The sequence below is a fragment of the Taeniopygia guttata genome, chromosome Z (assembly GCF_048771995.1).
Source record: "Taeniopygia guttata chromosome Z, bTaeGut7.mat, whole genome shotgun sequence".
NCBI classification, from domain to species: Eukaryota; Metazoa; Chordata; class Aves; order Passeriformes; family Estrildidae; genus Taeniopygia; species Taeniopygia guttata.
In genome coordinates, this window is record NC_133063.1 from 12,387,043 (window position 1) to 12,408,865 (window position 21,823).

The following is a 21,823-nucleotide window of genomic DNA, read 5'->3' on the forward strand; positions in this document are numbered from 1 at the left end:
TATTTCTAGATAGAGCATGAAGTTATTTTGCCAGCAGAATAATTACAGAGGATTATGAGCTTTAGATCTACAGGAGAGCCATTCCTTTCCTATGTACACAGAGAATAGTTTCCCTTTTACAGGAAGCAATCATATAAAATTCTTCTTTCTGTGTTGCTTACTACTCATTGCTTTACTGAAATATATCACATATCTATATTACACTACTTACTACACAGGAGCTTCTTTGCTGCTTTTTTGCAGCAAAAGTTTTCAGAGCAGAAAGAGCGTATTTTATCACAGTTAAATCAAGACTTTTTCTACTCTGTGGAGCACGTAATCTGTGACAATAAAATCTACTGATATTAGAAATGCTTCAGGCATTTTCAATATAATTTGAGAGGCAAATATTCCAGTTCTGAATAATGCACTGCACATTCAGCCCAGTTTTCCAGCAACTCGGAATCTTCCTGCTATTCTTCTGTATTGTTAAGCTCTGAAGATTTAGCAAATGCCCCTGCTCTAACAGAAAGACTTGGTTGAAAAGAAACCTGACTTCTCTTCCTCTAATTTCCCAGGACACTGGCTTGTTAAATTACAGCTTCCCTGACAAGCTGGTGAATTTTATTTCCTCTACTACATTCTGTGCTAGGTTTGGCTGGGGCAGAGTTAATTTTCTGGCTAGTATGGGGCTGCGTTTTGGATTTCTGCTGAACACAAGACTGATAACACAACAATGGTTTTGTTATTGTTGAGCAGACTTACACAGGGCCAGCACCTTCTATGCCATGCTGCTGAGGAAACTGGGCTGGGACACAGCCAGGACAGGTGACCCCAACTGACCAAAAAATGTTCTGTACTCTGTGACATCATGCTCAGGATGTAAAGGTGGAGGGAAGAAAGAAGGGTTGGGGAATATTGGAGTGATGTAATTTGTCTTCCCAAGTAACCATTATGTGTCATGTGACCCTGCTCTCCTGAGGAAGGCTGAACACCAACCTCCCCATCGGAAACAGTAATTAATCCCTTGTTTTGTTTTGCTTTGCTTGTTTGCACGGCTTTTGCTTTCCCTATAAAACAGCCTTTCTCTCAACCCATAAGTTTTCTGGTTTTTACCCTTCCAATTCTCTCCCTGACCCTGCTGGTGTGGGAGTGAGGAAGTGGCTGCATGGGGCTTGGTTGCCAGCTAGATTTAACCATAACACAAGCCTTAACACTTAGTTCACTAATGTGCAGGTAGTCCAGTGACCCAATACAGGAAAATAATCCTGGCCCTCTAAGCAAGATGAATTTATCACACCGTAATGAATTTATCACTTCATAATGTCCAGTTTTCTTCAACATCTTCATTGATGGCTGAAGAAAAACATTATACTGGCTTTTCTGGGTAACAGTAGAGGATCATCTTCACTTCAACAATGGACAATAACCAAGGGCAAAATTATGACTGACAAATCTAGTGGCCTTCTTCTATAGCACTGGAGGATGAAGGAAGAGGGACTAACGTCATCTACCTGGACTTCTGTGAAGTATTAGATACTGTCCTGCACAACATCCTTGTCTCCAAACTCCAGAGACATGATTTGACAGATTAGACAGCTTAATGAGTAAGAAATTGACTGAAGGGCTGCACTCAAAAATGTTGTGGTAAACAGTTCAATATCCAAGAGGAGAGCAGTGACAAGTGGTGTCCTCAGGGGTCAGTACTGGGATCTGAACTGTTTGTCATCTTTGTCATCAACACAGGCAGCGAGATCAAATGCACCCTCATCAGATTTGCTGAAGACACCAAGCTGTGTGTGGCAGACCACATGCTGAAGGAAGTGCTGCCATCCACAGGGACCTGGACAGGCTATGTCTGTGGGAACCTCATGAAGCTCAAGAGGGCCAAGTGCAAGGTCCTGTACTTGGGTTACGGCAGTCCCAAGCATGAATATGGACATTGGGCAGACAATCAGTTGAAGAGCAGCCACAGAAAGATTTGGTGTTGTTGGTGGATAAGCCACAGAGAAAAAGACTTGGGGGTGTTGGTCACATCAACATGACTCAGTAACGTGTATCTGCAGTCAAGAAAACAAATCACATCCTGGGTTGCATCAAAAGTAGCATGACCAGCAAGTCTGGGACGGTGGTATTACCTCTCTAGCCCACTCTCACGAGACCACACCTGGAATACTGCAACCAGATCTCTGCCTCCCAGCAGAGACAAAAAGACAGACATGACCTGTTGGAAGAAGTCCCAAGGAGGGATACTAAGCTGCAAGATTGGGCTGAGAGAGTTGGGGCTGTCCTGCCTGGAAAGAGAAGGCTTTGGGGTAACTTTATAGCAGCCTTTCAGTACCTGAAGAAGACCAATAAATAGGCTGGAGAGAGACTTTTTATCAAGGCAAGCAGCAACAGGACATGAGGGAGTGCCTTCAAAGTAAGAGAGAATAGGTAGGTATCAGGAAGAAATTCTTTACTGCGCAGGTGGTGAGGCACTGGAACAGACTACTCACAAAAGTTGTGGACGCTCTATCTTTGAAAGTGTTCAAGGCCAGGCTGCATGGTGCTTTGAGCATCCTTGTCTAGTGGAAGGTGTCTCTGCCCAAAGCAGGGGGTGTGGAACAAGATAATCGTTAGGATCCCTTCAAATTCTGTGATTTTTAAGATCCATACAGCCTTATACCATAAAAAACCTGCTATGCCAAAAAACCCTAATCAAACCCCTCTAAACTAATGAAACTCAATTCTCAGCCCAGTTCTCTTCAACATCTTCATTAAAGACTTGAATGCATTACTCAAATGGATACTAAATAAGTTTGACAAGGACACTAAATTAGGAGATGTTGATTCCCTCAAGGACTGAGAGATATCTTGACAATTAGACAGGTATGTGATCACCAATCCCATTAAGTTTAACAAGGGCAAGTGCTGACTTCTACACTTGGGACAACCATGGACATGACTACAGACTGAGGAACAAGAGGCTGTAGAGCAGCAAGTGTGGAAAGGGACCTGGGGGCACTGGTCAAAAGGAGGTTGAATTTAAGTCAGCAGTGCCCTAGCAGCCAGGAGGGCCAACCTGGGGTGTATCAGGCACAGCATTGCCAACAGAGGAATGAGATTGCCCCACTCCACTCTGCACTGCACTGGTTCAGCCTCACCTTGAGTGCTGTGCATACTTTTGGGTGCCACAATATTAGAAAAAGACATTAAGCTATTAGAGAGAATCCAGAGGAGAGCCACAAGGATGGTGAAGGGTCTGAAAGGGAAGCCTTATGATGAGTGGCTGATGTCACTTCATCTGTTCAGCCTGGAGGAGACTGAGGGGAGAGAGACTTCATTGCAGTCTACAACTTCAGCACGAGGGGAAGTGGAGGGGAAGGTACCAGCCTCTTTCCTCTCATGACCAGTGGGAGCAAATGGCATGAAGCTCAGTCAGGGGAGGCTTAGGATGGGTATCAGGAAAAGGTTTTTCACCCAGAAGGTGACTGGTGACTGGAACAGGCTCCCCAGGGAAGGTGTCACAACACCAAGTCTGTCTAGTTCAAGAAGCATTTGAACAACTCTCTCAGGCAAGCACACGTGGTGATTCTTGCAGATTGTCCTGTGGAGGCCAGAAGTTTGACATGGTTATCCTGATGGATCCCTTCCACCTCAGCATATTCTAGAATTCTGTGATTTAGTTTTATCAGCAATTTCTTTTAGTAGCTTTTAAAAATCAAGTAACTAGCTTAAATAAAACCAAAACAATGGTTTTCTTAAATTACGTCTACCTTATTCATCTATAGCTTTTCCAACTATTCTTGTATTACTCTGTACAGTGAAAGCTTCAAAGACAGATAGTAAGGGCTTTTCCTTCTGCCTATAAAATACATAATAAAATACAACCTTAGAGAATTAGGCCTTAAAAGCCCTCAAAATTATAATGTCTCCTGTTGTTTGCTTGATGGTAGATTAAATTTAATATAGCTAAAGCAAATTTTCTAAGTCTTGTATTTTTTATTTACTATTTAGCTGGACTTTCTATATTTATTTTTAAAATACACTGCCTAAAATTATTCTCTGTAAGCATGCTTTCATTTTATCTTTCAAATTATTAATGGAACTTTAATGAAAACTAACCCAAGTACATACTATGCATGGTTTATCAGGACTCAGGAGATCATGCAACAAGTCATTACCTACAAGCTCAAGCTCATTACCTTCTCCAGCTCAAGAAACTCATCTTCCTAAAAAAAACTACCTCTGAGCACAGACCTTGAATTTATTTCTTATATTTACAGCTCCCGTAAGTATAGGTTAAACTAAGACATGTTTTCATCTGAACGAAGGTTAGCTGACTTATGAAAATAGTATCTTTTCTGGCACAGCACTCTCACAATACTTCACTGTATTTAAGAAAGAAACTTTCTAAGTTTTGTCTTCAGTTACAGATGCTTATGGAGCATCACAGCTCTTATGGCACAGCACACCTGTACTGGTAAACTGAATCACCCTGGGATTTAGGAAGTAATTACAAATTGGACTGAAGGTGAAAATTTTGGTCTCATGGATGAAGAACAAGAAAAAGTGACACATGCTGAAGAAGCTCCAGCTTACAACCAACTGCCAGCAGAGGAAACAGTCTACGCTCTTTTCACTGAGGGTTCCTGTCGCATCGTAGGGATGAATCGGAAGTGGAAAGCAGCTGTATGGAGTCCCACACAACGGGTTGCAGAGGTCACTGAAGGAGAAGGTGGATACAGCCAACTTGCTGAACTCAAAGCTGTTCAACTGGACCTAGACATTGCAGAAAGGGAGAAGTGGCCAAAGCTCTACCTCTACACTGATTCATGGATGGTAGCCAATGATCTGTGGGGATGGCTGGAGAGGTGCAAAGAGGTTAATAGACAGCAAAGAGGAAAACAAATTTGGTCTGCTGAAGAGTGGAAAGACATTGCTACCAGGGTAGGGAGACTACTTTTGAAAGTTTTGAAAGTTATGTAGATGCCCATTTCCTGAAGAGTAGAGCTAATGAACAGCACCAAAACAATAAGCAGGTAGACCAGGCTGCAAAGACAGGGGTGTCAAAGATACTGGGCCCATGATGCCTCAGGCCATCAGGGTAGAGATGCCACTTATAAGTGGGCACGAGACTGAGGGGTGGATCTAACCATGGACAGTATTTCTCAGGTGATCCATGACTGTGAGACATGCGCTACCATCAAACAGGCCAAGCGGGTGAAGCCCCTGTGGTATGGTGGGCGGTGGTCCAAGTACAGGTATGGGGAGGCCTGGCAGATTGACTCCATCCCACTGCCCCAGACATGCCAAGGCAAGTGCTACGTGCTCACAATGGTAGAAACCACACAGGATGGTTGGAAACCTATCCCGTGCCTCATGCTACAGCCCTTAACACCATCCTGGGCCTTGAAAAGCAGGTCCTTTGGAGGCATGGTACCCCTGAGAGGATTGAGTCAGACAATGGGACTCATTTCAAGAACAGCTTTATCAACACCTGGGCCAGGGAACCTGGCATTGAGTGGCTGTACCACATCCCCTACCATGCACCAGCTGCAGATAAAGTGGGGAGGTAAAATGGTAAAGACAGTTGAAAGCATTGGGTGGGGGATCTTGCAAAAACTGGGAGCAGCATTTAGCAAAGGCCACCTGGTTAGTTAACAGCCGAGGTTCCACCAATCGAGCAGGTCCTGCCCAGTCTGAGTCCCTGAATACAGCAGATGGAGATAAAGTCGCAGTGGTATGTCAGTGGTTTGTTAGGGAAGGCAGTGTGGATCAGTTCTGCCCCGAGTACAGACAAACCCATTCGTGGTGTTGTCTTTGCTCAGGGATCAGGATGCACATGGTGGATCATGCAGAGAGATGGAACAACACGATGTGTACCTTAGGGAGATCTGATTGTGAGGTGAGACTCATGTCACCGTTTGCTGGATGTTACTGCCATTGTCTGTACATTAAACCACACAGACATGAAATAGAAGGAAATATGTAAGTGTCGAAGGTCTGAGCAAGTGAGAGATGGAGCTTTGGAGAATCTTGCAGCTCTATGTTCAGGGGCCTGGATTCAGTGGTTTGGTGTGGGGATGCGACAAGGCCATGATGGGTATTGCCTGCAAATTTTGGGTGGAACATATGAAGTTTTTACGTGAATAAAATGCATGATGTTTGGTAGTAAGTTGATGATATGGGGATAAGGGGCGGGATGTCCTAGGCTGACATTATGATGCTCGTATCCCCAATTGTGTGATCTGTTTATGGTGGATGTTCTATTCTGTGCCTTCAAGACTGGCTCTGAGAGCAAAGGTGGGGAGAAGAAGAAGCACACAGTTTGTTTTCAGCCTGCACTCACTCCTCCACACTCTGCTGGACACAGAACTCCACTGCGCTCTCTGGGCACGGATGGGGCAGAACACCACGCTCCTTTGCTGTTTAGTTTCTTTAGTGAGCTGAGGCAGCCCAAGTTTCCCTGGACCGGTTTTCTTTCCCTTTTCTTGGATCCACTCGAACCTGCTCCGGACTGGGCCCAGGGAAACACGGAGAGCTCGCACTCTGTGGCCCACCAGGGCCTTCTGTGGGCAGCAGCCTTCCCCAGGGCTGGAGGGACTGATAACAGAGTGACCACGCACTGCAGAGACTTTCTGAATCTGTCATCGCTTCAGAGTGACAAATGAATTTTGTCCCCTGGTATTGTTCATTTTTGTGTGCTGGGTGAGTGCTTTGCCTGTTTAAATAAACAGGTTTTTTTCCACTTCTGTCTGAGGAAATTTTTCCCAAACAGGTTGTGGTGGAGGGGCTGTGTGGGTTTGCTTTCTGGGAGGCCCCTTCTGGAGGTTTTCCCCCAAATTTGTCATAAACCAGGACACAGGGTAAAGGCAAACAGCAGAACAGCCACTTTAAGCATTCATAAATAAATAACCCAGAAAACAATGGAAGTTCCGCAGAAATTCATTTCAGAAAACCTTGTAGGTTTAGTCTGGCTTTTTACAATGAAGCAGTGCAAAAGTAGAGCATTTTACTAAAATTAAACTGATTAAAATGTAATAGTTTCTTATTTGATCTGCTTCCCACATAGGCAATATTACAACCAGATTAAATATTTGGCTAAGGACTCACTGACATTTTGACATAAGTTTGCCCTTTGAAGAATTCCTTGCTTCTCTCTCTTGGTTCAAAAAATAAATTCCAAAAATTGAACACAAAAATGCAAAAAAAATTTTCATAAATCTGGTATTAAAACCCAAGATTTTGGCTGTTCTACTGACTAGGAATGAAGCTAATGAAGCTAAGGCAAGAACAACAGAACTGATTCATACCAAATGAGCTTACATGAGTTTCCTTAAAAAAAAACCAACCAAACAAAAAACCCAACAAATGAAATATACTTGTCAACACAAACTTTCAAGTTGTACACTAAATCCTGCAGTAGTTTTTAAATAAAGATATTTCTAGTCCATTTTCTTTCTAACGGGTAAGTACAAATATATCTGTTTGCCTATACACACAGATGGCAGAGCAAAACTAATTTTGAAAAAAAACAAAAAATTCCCACTACTGCAACACTATGCACACTTTAGTACAAGAACAATGAAGACATACAGAGTGCATTTTAAAAGACTTTTCTTATAACTCTTGTCTATTCCTCTTTAAAGTGGCTTGGACAAGCACAACCTCTTTTATTACTGAATTATTTGCCTATGCGAAACAGAGCACAGGGTTCAATTTCAGTACTATTCTGTCCTTCTACTATGGAATCATAATCAACCATCAAAGTTTAGCTGAACAGCTCTAAAAATAGTGACAATGTCTAAAATATACTTAGTAACCCAAAGATATTATTTCTTTTCACTATATTGCTAAAATTCTTCCTGTGACTTTGCACAATATACCAAGACTCTGAAGTACAATGACTTCTTTTTAAAGCATCTTCTTACAAGCAATGCAAAAATACTTGCTGATTCAACCTTGTGTATGTTCTAACCTATAGACTGATCATTTGATACTTACATGGTCCTCCATGCTTAAAGTAGCCTTACAAGATAAGGCTTTTTAAAAAAATATAAAGAAGAGATCTATCTAGTACTTATTCAAAGTCATTATAACCTCCCTTACATCACTTTATTCAAAGGCAAATTTTAACCCATTCCTAATTGTTCAGTCTACTACAAATAACTTTACATTTAACCACATGGCAAGAACATGAATCAACAGCACAAGAAGCTGTCAAAGGCTTGTGTAACCCTCCAAAGCAGCACACTTTTGCATCATGGCAAATACGAACTGGGCTAGCTTCTCAGGGCTGGTGAACACAGGGCTGGAACGTATCTCTACAACATCAGGTTGAGAGCTGGGCTTGCTCCGCCTGGAAAGAGAAGGTTTTGGGGTAACTTCATAGCAGCCTTTAAGTACCTGAAGTGGACCTACAAGAGGCTGGAGAAAGACAGAGACTTTATATCAATGCAAGTAACAATACCACATGAGGAAGTGGCTTCAAAGTAAGAGAGAATAGGTCTAGACCACGTATCAGGAAGATGTGCAGATGGTGAGGCACTGGAACAGGCTGCTCAGAGAAACTATGGATGCCTCCTCTCTGAAAGCATAAAGTCTACCTGAATAAGCCCTTAAGCATCCTTGTCTAGTGAAAGATGTATCTGTTCACGGCAGAGGAGTTAGAACTAGGTGATCTTTAAGATCCATTCCAAACCACTCTGTAGTTCTAGAACCTTGTTTCCTGGCAGGTAACTATCCTCCCCTTCCTTGAATTAAAAAAAAAAAAAAAAAAACAAAAATCCATGTACAAAAATAACAGCTGCCCAGGAGCATTGCACAATCACTGTGCTTTCTACAACTCCATGGTGAATGCAAGTGAACTGTAATGCAATTGTTTCGTTCTTCGTCATGCTCTTACAGACAGAAGTGACCCAAATTATTTATTACAACTCTAAGCAAGTTTACTCAATTTGTTTTGGAAACATTTACAACAGGTCTCTGGAAACAATGGAGGAAAAATGTCTATTTAAAAAAGTAAGGCACTTCACCGTTCTCTGCTCCTGTCTCCTCAAGTCGGCTTTTGTCAGAAGACTAGGTTTAATTTCTATTCTCTGACCTCTGCTGGTCAGAGGATTGCTCCAAAGCTAAAAGGATCACTCCAACATTCTGGAAGAGCAAGCCTAGGGCAAACATACCTACCCTTCTGTTAGAAAGTAATAGAGTGGTAAGTTACTGCCCTTACAAGACTGTTAGGTTGAGTAATCATGGCAAATCAAACTCCTACATTTGCAACTCTTGAGAAGTCTGGCTGATCTTTCTGAAGTGTCATTTTAAGTACTTCACAACCACCTCTCCACAATCCAGGTTAGCAGCGATGCTACACACCTTCAAACATGGAGGGAATACAAGCAGAATAGTCTTCAGGGCAGGGGGATGAGCTCCATTAAATGGACCACTTGCAAGCTCTTCAGTCTGCACATCATAAGTGCCAAACTATTCTTTTATGTGTTTGAGTATCTTGAAGATGCCCCTGCAAAACTACATTAAACCTAGGCATAATAAAAGAAAAATCCTAAACAAAATATAAGAATTTGTGACACAAATACTTGTAAGAAAAGTATTGTAGCAAAAATACTTGTAAGAAAAAAACACTTGCGCAACACAACCACCTACCAACTTTTAATGCAAACAAAGCGCATAAACATTCTTTTAAGGACAAGCTATTATTCACAGCATTGACTAGAATGTCAAAATTTAATTGTTATGAACCCCAACCTAAGTAACCAGTGAAGATATTGACATGTAAGTGGTAATTCAGCACATAAAAAGAAAAAAAAAGCAGGATGACAAAATACTGAAAAGGGATAAGGTTAGAAAATAGATACCTACATTAGCTTTCTATACACCCAAAACGATGACAACATTTGCCACAAGATCATTTATTCAAAAATTTGAGACATATGTATCCAAACTTGTCCCATAACCAACATCACAGTAGCTACAACCATAACAGACAGTTTTTAATAAATCAGATATTAACTTGGATTTCTACTGGACACAAATACTGATTGCCCCTATTTTAATAAAAACGTTGCTCAGTTTCTTAAATCAGCTAACAGCCAGAAGAGGAATTAAGAATGAAAGTATTGATAAACTCCAGCCTCCTCTACTCAGAAGAAAATGGATACATTCTTTTACTAATTACTACAATGAACAAACAAACTATAACATTTTTGTAAACTCAAGCATGATCACAGTGATAGGTACCAAACACACAACCCAAGCATATGAAAATTTCTCATTACACACCTAGTTTTAAAAAGAACTTACATAGTTAGACAATTCAAATCAATAGCAGTTTTCATACTATTTTTGCAATGACCAGTGGAAAAAACAAAACAAAACAAAAAAACCCCAAAACTTTTAAAAGAATTCAGAGAAAATGATCTCTTGGCTTTAATCTACAGTTTGAAAAAACTGAGCAGTCAGTCTTAAACTGAATTTGTCTTCCCTATTTTCTTCACATTGAGCCATTTTAGCTTACATTAAATCACTTCTCAAATGCATCCATGTAACAGTCTACAGTGGAATCATAAACCACTTAAGTGAAAACACTTGCTCTTAAGCATGGCAGTCTCTTGCCACGGCTACTAATGAAAAATGAGATGTTAATTTTTCCAGATCAACGGCAGAACATTCACTCACCGTCTAAAAATCTTGGCCTAAAGAGATTATCACATTTAAATGGTGAATAGCTGCCATAGATGTCAAAGTTGCAATCTGCACCACAGCAAGTCACTGAAAACAAAATACAGCATTCTATTATATGAGCTCCAATTGCAGCTAACTACACTGGTTTCTGTAAGTCTGGAGGGCCAGTGAAAGAACAAAAATTTACTTTAAAAGAAGATAAATTAGCTGTAGAAAATTTATATCAAATATTTGCAATATTAATTTAAATATTTCAGTCAGAACTGAATTCATCATCAAAGACAATGGTATCTTATTCAACCACCAATCACACATTCTTCTCTAAGATGAGAACCATCAGCATTGTGATTTACCATGGTATCTTCTTTGCTTGAGTACTGTTCTTTCACATTTTTGGTGAAAAAACACAACACATCCCGTGTATGTGTGTATATGTGCATGTGCGTGTGCATGAGTGTGAGTGTTGGTAAGGAGCAAGACAACAGAGATATATTAAACTGTGAAACCACTGACTCCCTAAAAGCTGCAGAGACATCGGAACATACCAATCCTCATACCACTAGTATTTTTTAAAAAGCACAGAAGAAAAATGCACAAAATATTACTTCTGATGATGGTATCTACATAGTCATGAAAGTAATTTGTAGATGTGAAGTATTTAAGCAGATGACAAACTATTTCAAGCTGCTCCAAGAAGTTATCTACTGGACTGAAAAAATGAACTTTAAGACAACATCTGCATGTGTTTGAGTATAGCTGACTTAAAACACTACACTGTCCTTTTTTTCTAGTAGTAGAAAGGTTAACAAAATGATGGCAAGAAGGATGTCAAGGCTTCCAGAACTATAATCATCTTGGAATTACTTATTATTTACTGTATTGTGTCTGACCCACAGTAAACTTATTTTCTTTTCTTCAACTTCAGTGGTTAAGTTGTATTCAAAAGGACTGCTACTCTGAAACTACTGTTATGTGTAGTAGATATAATTTGCACCATTTCTAATATGATATATGTCATATTGAATATTTGTTGGAGTATACACATTTGTATTAGGACTCCCCCCCACCCTTGCAGGCGAAACCTGGTGTATGTTGAAACCTGATTTACAAGTAAAAGGATGTGGCTCGGCCCCTCCTGGCCAGGTATGGAGAGATGTGGGGGACCCCAGGCACTGATCTTCTCGTGAACAACCCCGAGATGGATATCATAAAAATCCTCTGGCAGATACATGTGAATGCAGTGTTCCCGTAAATTTCATCAAGATTCACCAACTCCTGACACTGAATTGTTCTTCATTACCAAAAAGAAAATCTTATTAACCTATGGACTCTGAATAGAAGAAAAGACTGATTGTCGAAATCTTAGCCTTAGGCGGAATTTTCCCCGTAAAAACGGCTTGTGCCAGGATGGAAGTGTGTGGGCACAGAGGAAAACCTCTGCTGAGGCTGGCCTCTTTGTTGCACACCCAGGGCCGACCCCGGGCTCGGCTCTGTTCTTTCCCTGTGGCTGGCTAGATAGAATTTGATTGCAAAATAAATATTTTATTTTTTCATTCTTAATTTGGCTGGACAAATTTTCATTTATAACACTACTCCACTGTGCATGCACCACAAATAGAAATTAAATGCGAAAGTTAATTAATTATTATAGAACTTGGAGGTAGAACTTCTAGCAACAGCAACAGGTAAATGAAGTCACTTTTTTGCTTTATAATCTAATTTTCTCTTTGTAAAGTTTTATATTTGATCTGAACTAGATTCACCAATAAACACTTAAATGTACTTCCTGAGATTCTGCATCAACCTAGGCATTGGTAATAACAACAATCCTCCCAAAAAACACACATCCCTCTTCCCTTTTGAAAATGCACATGCTAATTTGTAGGGAGGACTAAATTGTCCTGTGTCCTTGAAACAAAGTTGAGTCTACTCAAATGGGTAGCAGAGAATGGGAAATACAGAAGCTGAAGAAGGGAAAAAGTGAGGATCTCAGGAAGCGAGCATAAAATCAGGTGAGGCTTTCTAGGAGTCTGTGCTGGAGATAATCAAAGCCACACCTCTGCCCTTTTTGCTCATGCCATGCCATATTGTGCCATCCTCACCCAAACACAAACTCTCCTAGAAATGTGCTTAGAGGCTTAAGTACAACCAAAACCTGGGATGCTTATTCACACCATCACTCTTCCTTCTTCAATTAATTATACCTAAGAGCAAAAGAATAAGCATGTCTCAAACTAACCCATGGAAATTCAGTTTTTCAAGCCTCTAGCCTAAAACTATATGTAATGCAAAATCTATTTCACTTCTGGTTAGCCAACAAGGTTACAGCATTTGAAAATGTAGTTTTCATCCACTATTAATACAGCCACATATCCCTATTGGCATGAAGTAACATGAACCTGTCTGACCTCTTTCCATACAAGCCACAGGTATAAACACTGTAAACACAGTGCTGGGGTTTAAGATTCTTCCTTACGTTTCTTTTTCTCAGGGAATTCTCTCCCATACGTGTTGCTAGGAGACAGTAACGACTGGGTACTCATGAGAGACAAGAGAAGTGGCCACAGCTCAGGGGAGGGGTCCAGCTGGCTACTCTCTCTGGGTTTCTCTGGGAAGGGCAGATATGCCACGAGAATTGTACTGCAAATAGAAAGGGCTGGGGCAGCTCCTAGCTCCCTTGAACTTGGCTTTGGAGGAGGATGGTCGAGACTGCTGCTTGGAGGAGGGAATTCACTGCGGCTGCTGGAGCCCAGCCCAGTCCTGCTTCTTCTGCCATCGGGTGAGCCTCTGCTCGTGAGAGCAGCCATTGAACTGGGACCTTATTAACAGCCAACCTCACTAAAAAAGGGACTTTTCACCATCTGCTGGGGCGCCTCAGGAGAAAACCCCGAGATCCCAAGCACTTTCCCCTCCTCGGGAGCCTTTTCCCTGCCCTGCTCAGAGACGGGCTGTCACTTCCCCACCCCTGCCATTTTGGTTTTTTTCTGCCACAGCTCCGAGTTTTCGCTACGTTGTAGTTCTGCACCCCCTCCACAAAAGCTAGAACGCCCTGTAGTTCCAGCTGCTATATGTGATGCTTGTAATCAGCGCCAATATAATATTCTATTTGATTCAGGAAAGTATGGTACGATATGTGCAATATTTTATATTGTTGCAACCACACATGCCAGCACTGAGAGCTGCCCCCACACATCCAAAACCGGTTTCTGACAAAAGGTCTTTGCAATCTAATACATGTGGCTCTCCCTACATGTGGCTCTCCCGGAGATGGGTCGTTCCTCGAGATGATACCAGAACTGAAGGCCCAGGCGCTGATCATCCCGGCAACGACCCTAGACTGGGATCCCCGGAACCCTCTGGTCTGATACATCTGAAAGCCAAGGCTCCCGTAACTCCATCAAGGAAAATCCTCCACACCTGGACCCGAAAATCCTCCACACGGTGACCCGGATTGTTCAACCACAAACTTTATGAATATGTAGGACTTTGAATGGGAAGAAAAGGCGGATTGCTGAAATCCCGGCCTCGCAATCCCGGCCTCGGGGGAAAATTTCCTATACGACCTGCTTGTTCCAAGAGGGTGGGGTGTGTGCATCGCGGGTGCATAGGGGGAACCTCTGTCGAGAGGCATGACGCACCCAGCACCGATCCTGGGCTCGGCACTGTCCTTTTCCTTGTGGCTGGCTCAGAGAGAATTCGATATAAAATAAAATTTTTATTTTTTTCATTTTTAATTTAGCTGGTCCAATTTTTATTTATAACACAGCTGCTACAAAGTTTGTGAGACATCTCATCCTCCACTGTGCCCGGAACTGCAGCAATAGGGAGAGTGCTCAAAGAGTGGGAAGAGACTTCCATGGGATTTCTGCTCTTGTTTGCTATCGCTGCCACTGTCATTTGTTTGCCTTGCTACACACACTAGTAACTGTTATTCCACTTCTCATATCGTTGCCTGAAAGCCCCTTAATTTCAAAATTATAACAATTCAGAAAGAAGGTCATCATATTTCGCATTCCAAGGGATGCTCCTGCCTTCCTTAGCAGACACCAAGACACAGAGGTATAACCAAAGGCAGGAGTGAAACTCCCCAGCTTGAACAGACAGGAAAGTCTGCTTGCCCTCTTGTCCTCTGTCTGGCACCTAACAGTATGTATGCTTTACTGACAAAATGGAAGTGCCGAAGACAGCGATGTAATTCACCTGAGACGTACTTCTGTAATCCAGACATGAAGATTTCTGTGCTTATTCACTCCTCCCTTCAGTAGAAGGGAGAGATGACCCAGAGGCCAGCTGCTCTGCCTATCAACAAAGAACACTAAGAATATGCAAGAGTGTGTGGTTTCCAAGTATATTGAACACCTGCACATCCCTTAACCCTAGAAGCACTCAATAACAGATTTCTGTTAAGTCACATGAAAGTCAGAATCTACTGTTAAGCTGCTTTTGAAGGCATACTTGTCAGAGTACAGATTTTGGCCTATTCATGTCTCACAAAATCTCAGCACTACAATATCTCATTTGAAGCTCCACTGACACTTAAACAACCAATAAATGGGTTTGTAGGCCATCTTTCACCAATAAGACAACCTCTGAAGAGGCTTTCTGAAGAAAAACCTAATTACATCCATTCAACAAAGCTCTCTGCAACTGGAATACTTTGAGAAAGAAGGAGTAAATTGATCTCTACATTGTTTGCCCCTATTCTAGCTCTAGTGATGTTTAGCTCCTTGTCTAGAACATGCATGGTTATTAAACATGATAGGCAAGCAGTTGTCCAGAATCAGTCAACTCTTTTCCAAGTATAATTTTATGAGTTAAACAAACTCCATATTTAAATTATTTTTTACTAATTTTTATCACTCCTAGAAAACTGGAGAAAGACAGTCTAATCTGCAGACACTTTCAAGTGCACAATTAAAACCAGAAAAGTTACAGATACACAGCACACAATACTTCTCAGTCCATGGCAGGTACCTAATCTTTGGTTACTAAAAGAACCTGAAGCACAGCTCTAGACTTCAGCAAACACTCTATATAGAAAAGAACGGTATACAGAAAAGTTTATCAACAAAACTTTACAGAATTTTCACTGGAGAATTAATCTAGAACGTTTTTTCTTGTGCTACCTACTCAGCTCACAAAACATTAAGTCTAGAAGGGTGAAAATTTCCCTATTTAAAAATTTCAACTAAAATGACAAGATAACATACTGGACTTGAGCTGCTGTGGTCCCACATAACTAGCACAATTTCCATTGTAGGTAACATAAACACTAACTTAGGAAAAACTGAAACTATTCTGAAACACATTATTACTTGATTTTAATAAATCAAACAGACCAAAAGTCTCACATCTAATGACTCTTTCTGTCCTATCCATCTAGGGTAAGAAGTCATAATCCAGCAAAGTTCTCTTTTACATGCAAATTGGATTAAAAGATGTTCATGGGAAAAGAAGTCGGGCAGCTGGGTTTTGCTTGTTCTGTTGTTGTTCATGTTTTGTTTTTTTTTAAGTCTGTGTTGGTGACAGTTTATAGACCATAGCACGATGGCACAGACCAGCTAGGACAGCTTACTATACTACAAAGTAGTAACTAATTGATAAAGCTCCATTTTGTTCAAAATACCATATGGAACAGACAGTCTTAAGTTCAGCACCCCATCTGTGAAAGTCAAGTATTTACTAAATCACTGAAATCCACAGAATTGCTTTTGAAATAAGCACCTACTCTCACCAGTATCTGTAGGTGCAGAACTTGAATACTGTATTGGAATATTAACAATAACATTAAAAATCACACCGAAAAACCACCAACCAACCAAAAAACCCCCAAACCTAACCCAATCAAAGAGCTAATCAAGTTTTAGAGATTTTTAAGTCTTATCAGCAAGAGTATAAATTAATCAAAATATTTCAAGAACATCTCAACTAAGGCACAATAACTGCAAAAGTTAAAATATGATTAGATAACAGTTACAGCTAGTAGACATCACAGGTAATCATTACTGTTTCTATACATTTCATTTTGTGGAACCATTATAATAGCAAAGTTTCCAAGTCAGTCATTCAAGGCCTCATTTAACATAGCTTTACAGCAGTTTCACAACATACATTACAGGAAAAAAAAATTAAATATATAACTTGGATTTGTGGAACCATCCTCCACAAACTGAAAGCCAAATCCATTCACCTCCTGAATTCTGTGTATCTTCAGCAAATTCACATTTTACTACATAACATAAAGTTATGTAGTAAAAATGTGAATTTTTACTACTAAGTTATGTAGTACATAACTGAAAGTTAACTTCAGCCACCAGATAGTGAAAACAGTTAGCTCAAATTAAATTATTTTACCGTTGTTTGAAATGGATCACTGACAAGGCCCTTTTGTCTCTAGAATCAACTGTTCATAGCTAAATATAAACCACTTAACTGCACTGTTTTAAAGATCTCAATATATATTAATGTCAGATGTAAGCAAGTCTATGCATTCAAAAAGGAAAGTCAGACTCCCCATTCTTTTAAGGTAGGGGGCACATGTAGATAGGATCTGAACAGCAAGTGGGACACATCTTGATATACAGGAGATACCCATAATGACAACCCATGCCAAGAAAGATCAGCGTTCACCCTTCCATCATAAAATCACCAACCTCGAAAGAGCAGAAAGAGAAGGAACACAAGAAAAACAAACCAAAAAAATTCTCTCACACCTGTCATGAGAAACAAGCTATCTAACCACACAACAGGAAGCAACTTTCTGTAAGAGCATTCTCTTTTGGTTCAGCTTCAATGAACAGCTTTCGAAGATGGTTTCCTAAACCAGTTTGTTGAATTGGTTTTAGTCACCTATGAAAACACATTACCATGGCACACCATCAAGAAATCAAAGTTTGATCTTTCTAATACCGAACGAAAAAAAGAAAAAAGGAGACAAAAAAAAAAAAAAAGGTGTTTTGCTTCAGTAAATAGAACCCTTGTAAAAATATTTGATTTGTCAAACATTAACATGCAGCTCTTGCATCAGCTATTGGTTTACAGATCTGAACACGTCAAAAAGTGCAGTCTAGCAACAGATAGCAAGAAAAGATACTGGGTAAGAAGAGGATGAAAGAATACTTGAACTGAGAAAATACAAAGTACTGAAGAAGAATGTACTAAATGTTTATTACCTTTAGGACTGTATGTTACTCGGTAATTTCATAAATATTTAGAACTATAGCAAGTCATTATTTACCCGATTAAAGATCTACTGAAAAGCATGGCCACTTTTAAAAAAATAGTTAATTTCAAACTTCTTCCAGCAAGCTGATCACTGAGACTGCAGTCTTTATTGCATTTATTGCAGTCTTCCTTTTCCTCAGTCTCATTTGCCAAACAGTTTTTGAAAAGAAGGTTTTACTAGTCTCAGGTTTTTAGTTCAATGGAATACAACCTAGCACAACTCATAATGGCAAAAACACTGGAGGGTCTTCACTAAGTGAAGATGCAGAGATTTGGCAAGTTCTTCAACTACATCTGCTCCTTTTGGGATTTCCAGGCCCACAATATTGATTTTTAACTAAATCAACACACCCAAGACAGAAAGAAAAACCTTCTGAGTGTCATGAAAAAGAATACAATGCAAGGTAAAGATGCTACAGACAAGAAACTTCACAAAGATGATGAAATAGAGACAAATTTTACAGAACAAAATCTTGCTCTAGTAACAGAACTGCAATGCAACAGAGTTAAACTGTGTTGTGGATGGCTTATTTTTCTTCTATTTTGCTCTTCAGCCCAAGAATTGGCTTAAGTATCTGAAGGCCTATTCTGAGGGAGGAGCTAAATACTTCAATGCATTTCACATTTTTAGTATGTGAGCATAATTTCAAAATGCAGTAGTTACCACAATAAATGACAACTACAACAGATAAGCTATTCTAGTTTAGGTAATATTGCCTTCAGACTGAAAAACAAAAAAAAAAAAAAAAAAAAAAAAAAAAAAAAACCAGTTGCCTGCTGCAGGAATTTACTGATGTACCAAGCTATAGACTTTTGCCCTGACTTTTCTATCTAGAATTAAAACAGTTGCCCCAGAAGCCATGACGTAGACACACATTCCAAAATGATGCTGTAATTTGGATGACTTCTTTTAAGTTTTATATTGTTGTAAACTCTTTCTATATATTATTTTCTCCATAATCAATGTTTGCTAATCAGTGCTTATTAGTGGGGATGGAAAAACCATCAGACAGAAGTATTCATATACAGTATTTAATATATACAGTATTTAATTCGCATATTTCTATCTCGGTAATAGCTGCAAGACTGTGTCATTCCAATGCTTCTCCACTAGAAGCTTCTACAGCAAAGCAGACAAAAGACAACATAGCTAGGCCATTTGTTACTTAAGAGCAGTGCTCAGAAACTATGGCTATCCATGTGTATAAGTAAAGACTGCATCTTTAAGCATGATCCTTGAAAAATTAAACACTTAGAATTACAGTAACATGTCTAGAAAGTAAATATAAAGCATCATGTCTTCACACCTTCATTATTCACCCTTAATTTACAAGCTAGAAATAAAACCGTTTCATGGCAGATCACTTTAGATATGCTAGAACTACCTTCAAGTGTTTTGGTTTTACGTCACAAGCAGCAAAAAAATAAGCCATATTTATCAAAGCCAGAAGGGGGTGCTCTGAAAAACTGAGGTGGAGGGTACTGAACTAAGCATTTGCCTTGCACTAGTAAAGAGGTCAAAAGCATGCTGTCTTGTTTTCATTTGGGAGCTCACTTAACTTCACATTACCATGCCTTTTTTACAAAAAAGCAAGCAAACAAGCAATAACAACAACAAAAAAAACAAAAAAAAAAAAATCTGAAAGCACTCCTTTTGGAGAAAGGAAATGCTTCAGTTTGTACTATTGTCATCACAAGGGCAAATTAATTTGTGACAGAAAGCTAGCAAGATGAAGACCTGACAAGTGTAAATTCCGTTTTTGTATTCCATGTTTTGCAAGCTTTTAAGACACTAACAAGGAGATACAGGAAATGCAAAATAGCCAAAGCGCCTATTTTACGGATTTTACCTACACAATGCCTATTCTGACGTAACTAGTTCAGATCTTTTTAATGTGATTGTCCCAGAGTTGACCGCTTACACCGAATTGTCCTGAAACGAAAGAAAAGGCCCTAGTTCATTCTGCCAGGTGTAACACAGCATTCTTATCTCTGCCAGCGCTTTGGTGCATCAGCCGCCCCCCACCCCACACCAGAAAAAGATACGTACATTCCAATCAAGCCTCTCTCAGCGGGGCTCACCCAGTTCCCCCCGCTCCTTCCCTCCCTTCCTCCCTCGCCCCAGGCCTTGCCAGGTTCCCAAATCACCTCTGATTTTAGGTCTCATTTTCTTGTAAACAGCAAAACGAAAGGAGAAAGCGTCCAAAGCGAGGATCCTTACCCTTGAAATCCCGCCATGCTCGCAAATAAGGAGGGTGAATTGTTTCTCCTCTCGTGATTTTTTTTTGGGGATTTTTTTGGGGTTTTTTTTTTTGGATGGGCGATGTAGGGGGAGGGGGGAAGAAACAAAAGCCTACACGGAGCAGCGGCTAAGCAGCAGAGGCTGAGGGAGAAGGCGGAGACCCTGGTGGAGGAGCAGGGCGAGCGTCAGCCATGTTGTGTGTGTGCGTGTGTGTTGGTCCAGTATTTACAAACCTGCAGCTGCAGCAGCGCTTGGAGCCCGGGAGAGAGAGGAGAAGGCAGGGAAGGAAGGGAGGAGGGAGGAAAGGAGCGAGGGAGGAGGGGAAAGCGGCGCGGCAGACAAAGGATCGCGGCAGCGCAGAGCGAGCGGGGCGCGCACACACCGCGCCGGCGCTGCCTCCCGCGGCCCCGGCTCCTCCGCCGCCCTCACGCCCCCCTCGTCCGCTTTCCCGCCTCCACCTCCCCCGGGAAAGGCTTCTCCGCCAGCAGCCCCTCAGCGGGCCCCAGCCCGCACACAATAGCTCCGCAACGGGGAGAGGGGGAGGGCACCGCTCCCCTACGGGCGATGGATGCGGCGCGGGGCCGTGCCGGGGGAGGGCGGCAGAGCCTCGGAGCCCGGAAGGGCGGGGGGGGGGGTTGCCAAGCAGCCAGGGAGCTTGCGGGGAAAGGGAGAACAGAGACGACACCTCCAGACCGGAGCCTCCGCGGCCCCGATGCCGCCCGCGGCTTCCGGGCGGGTAGGGCGGGGGATCCACGATGAGAGAGGCCCGAGGGAGGCGAGGCGCGGCCGGGCTGGGAGCGCCGGTCCCCCCACAGCGACTCCCTCCGGCTCTGCCCGGTACTGGGCCGGGCCAGGCCAAGGGCGGCGCGACGGGCTGCGCTCCCCCCGTCCCCTCCCTCGCCCCGGTCGCTCACCTGCCGGCGGGGCGGGCGCCCGGGGGTGCCAGGGCTGCCGCTCAGCCCCTCCCAGCCGGGCCGCTCAGCTTCTCTGCGGCGGCGACGGCAGCAGCGGCGGCGGGCACGGCCGCTCCCCTCGTCTCGCTTGTGCCCCTCCGCCGCCGCTGCCTCCAACTCGCCTCTGCCACATTTGGATCCCCCTCTCCCTACGCCAGCTCCGCCGCCAGGATAGAGGCCTCCTCACCTTCCTGCCAAATAGTGAGCCACCCGCATCGCGCCGTTCAAAACACAGGGCCGGGGCCCGCCCTCCTCCTCCCCCGCGCCGGCCCCCCCTGCCGGCGCGCAGGCGCACTGCGCCGCCCCGACTGCGGCGGGCGTGGGGCCGCCCCGCCCGTGGGCGGCAGCGCGGCCTGAGGGGCGAGGCGGGAGCGGAGCGGAGCGGCCCGGGGCTGGCCGCGGTCACCGCCTGCTCTGCGCTGGGCGATCACAGCGGATCGCCGAGCCAGGTGTGCACAGGGATCACCGAGCCGGCTCTGAATGTCCTGTGCTGGGAGGGACCCATCGAGTCCAACTCTCAGCCCCGCACGGGACTTCCCCAGGAGTCACGCAATGTGGCTAAGAGCGTTGTCCAAACGCTTCTTGAATTCTGTCAGGTTTGGTGTTGAAAAAGGTCAAGAGTATAGTGCAGCTGCCAGAAGGCAGGCTAGCACTTTACCTGAGTATTTAAACAATACAAGTGAACAACTGCATTTTGTATGAAATTGGCTTCTCATTTCAGGAGAGGTAACATTACTGGGAG

The 21,823-nt window shown here is 42.5% G+C and overlaps 1 protein-coding gene across 8 annotated transcripts in view; it reads right to left on the minus strand.

Moving 5' to 3' along the window:
- The window catches only part of SPIN1 (spindlin 1), a 61,416-nt gene extending 40,008 nt beyond the window's left edge, over window positions 1–21,408 (minus strand). For 2 of the 8 annotated variants that reach the window (XM_012577397.5, XM_030258797.4), the window contains exon 1: window positions 21,043–21,182. The gene's annotated coding sequence lies outside the window, so the exon portion shown is untranslated. Of the gene's footprint in view, window positions 1–10,656; window positions 10,679–20,107; window positions 20,771–21,042; window positions 21,183–21,268 lie in introns of those variants that run through there. The other 6 variants (XM_012577396.5, XM_030258798.4, XM_030258800.4 and 3 more) reach the window with 5 other exon arrangements.
- Window positions 21,409–21,823: the final 415 nt, after the last annotated feature.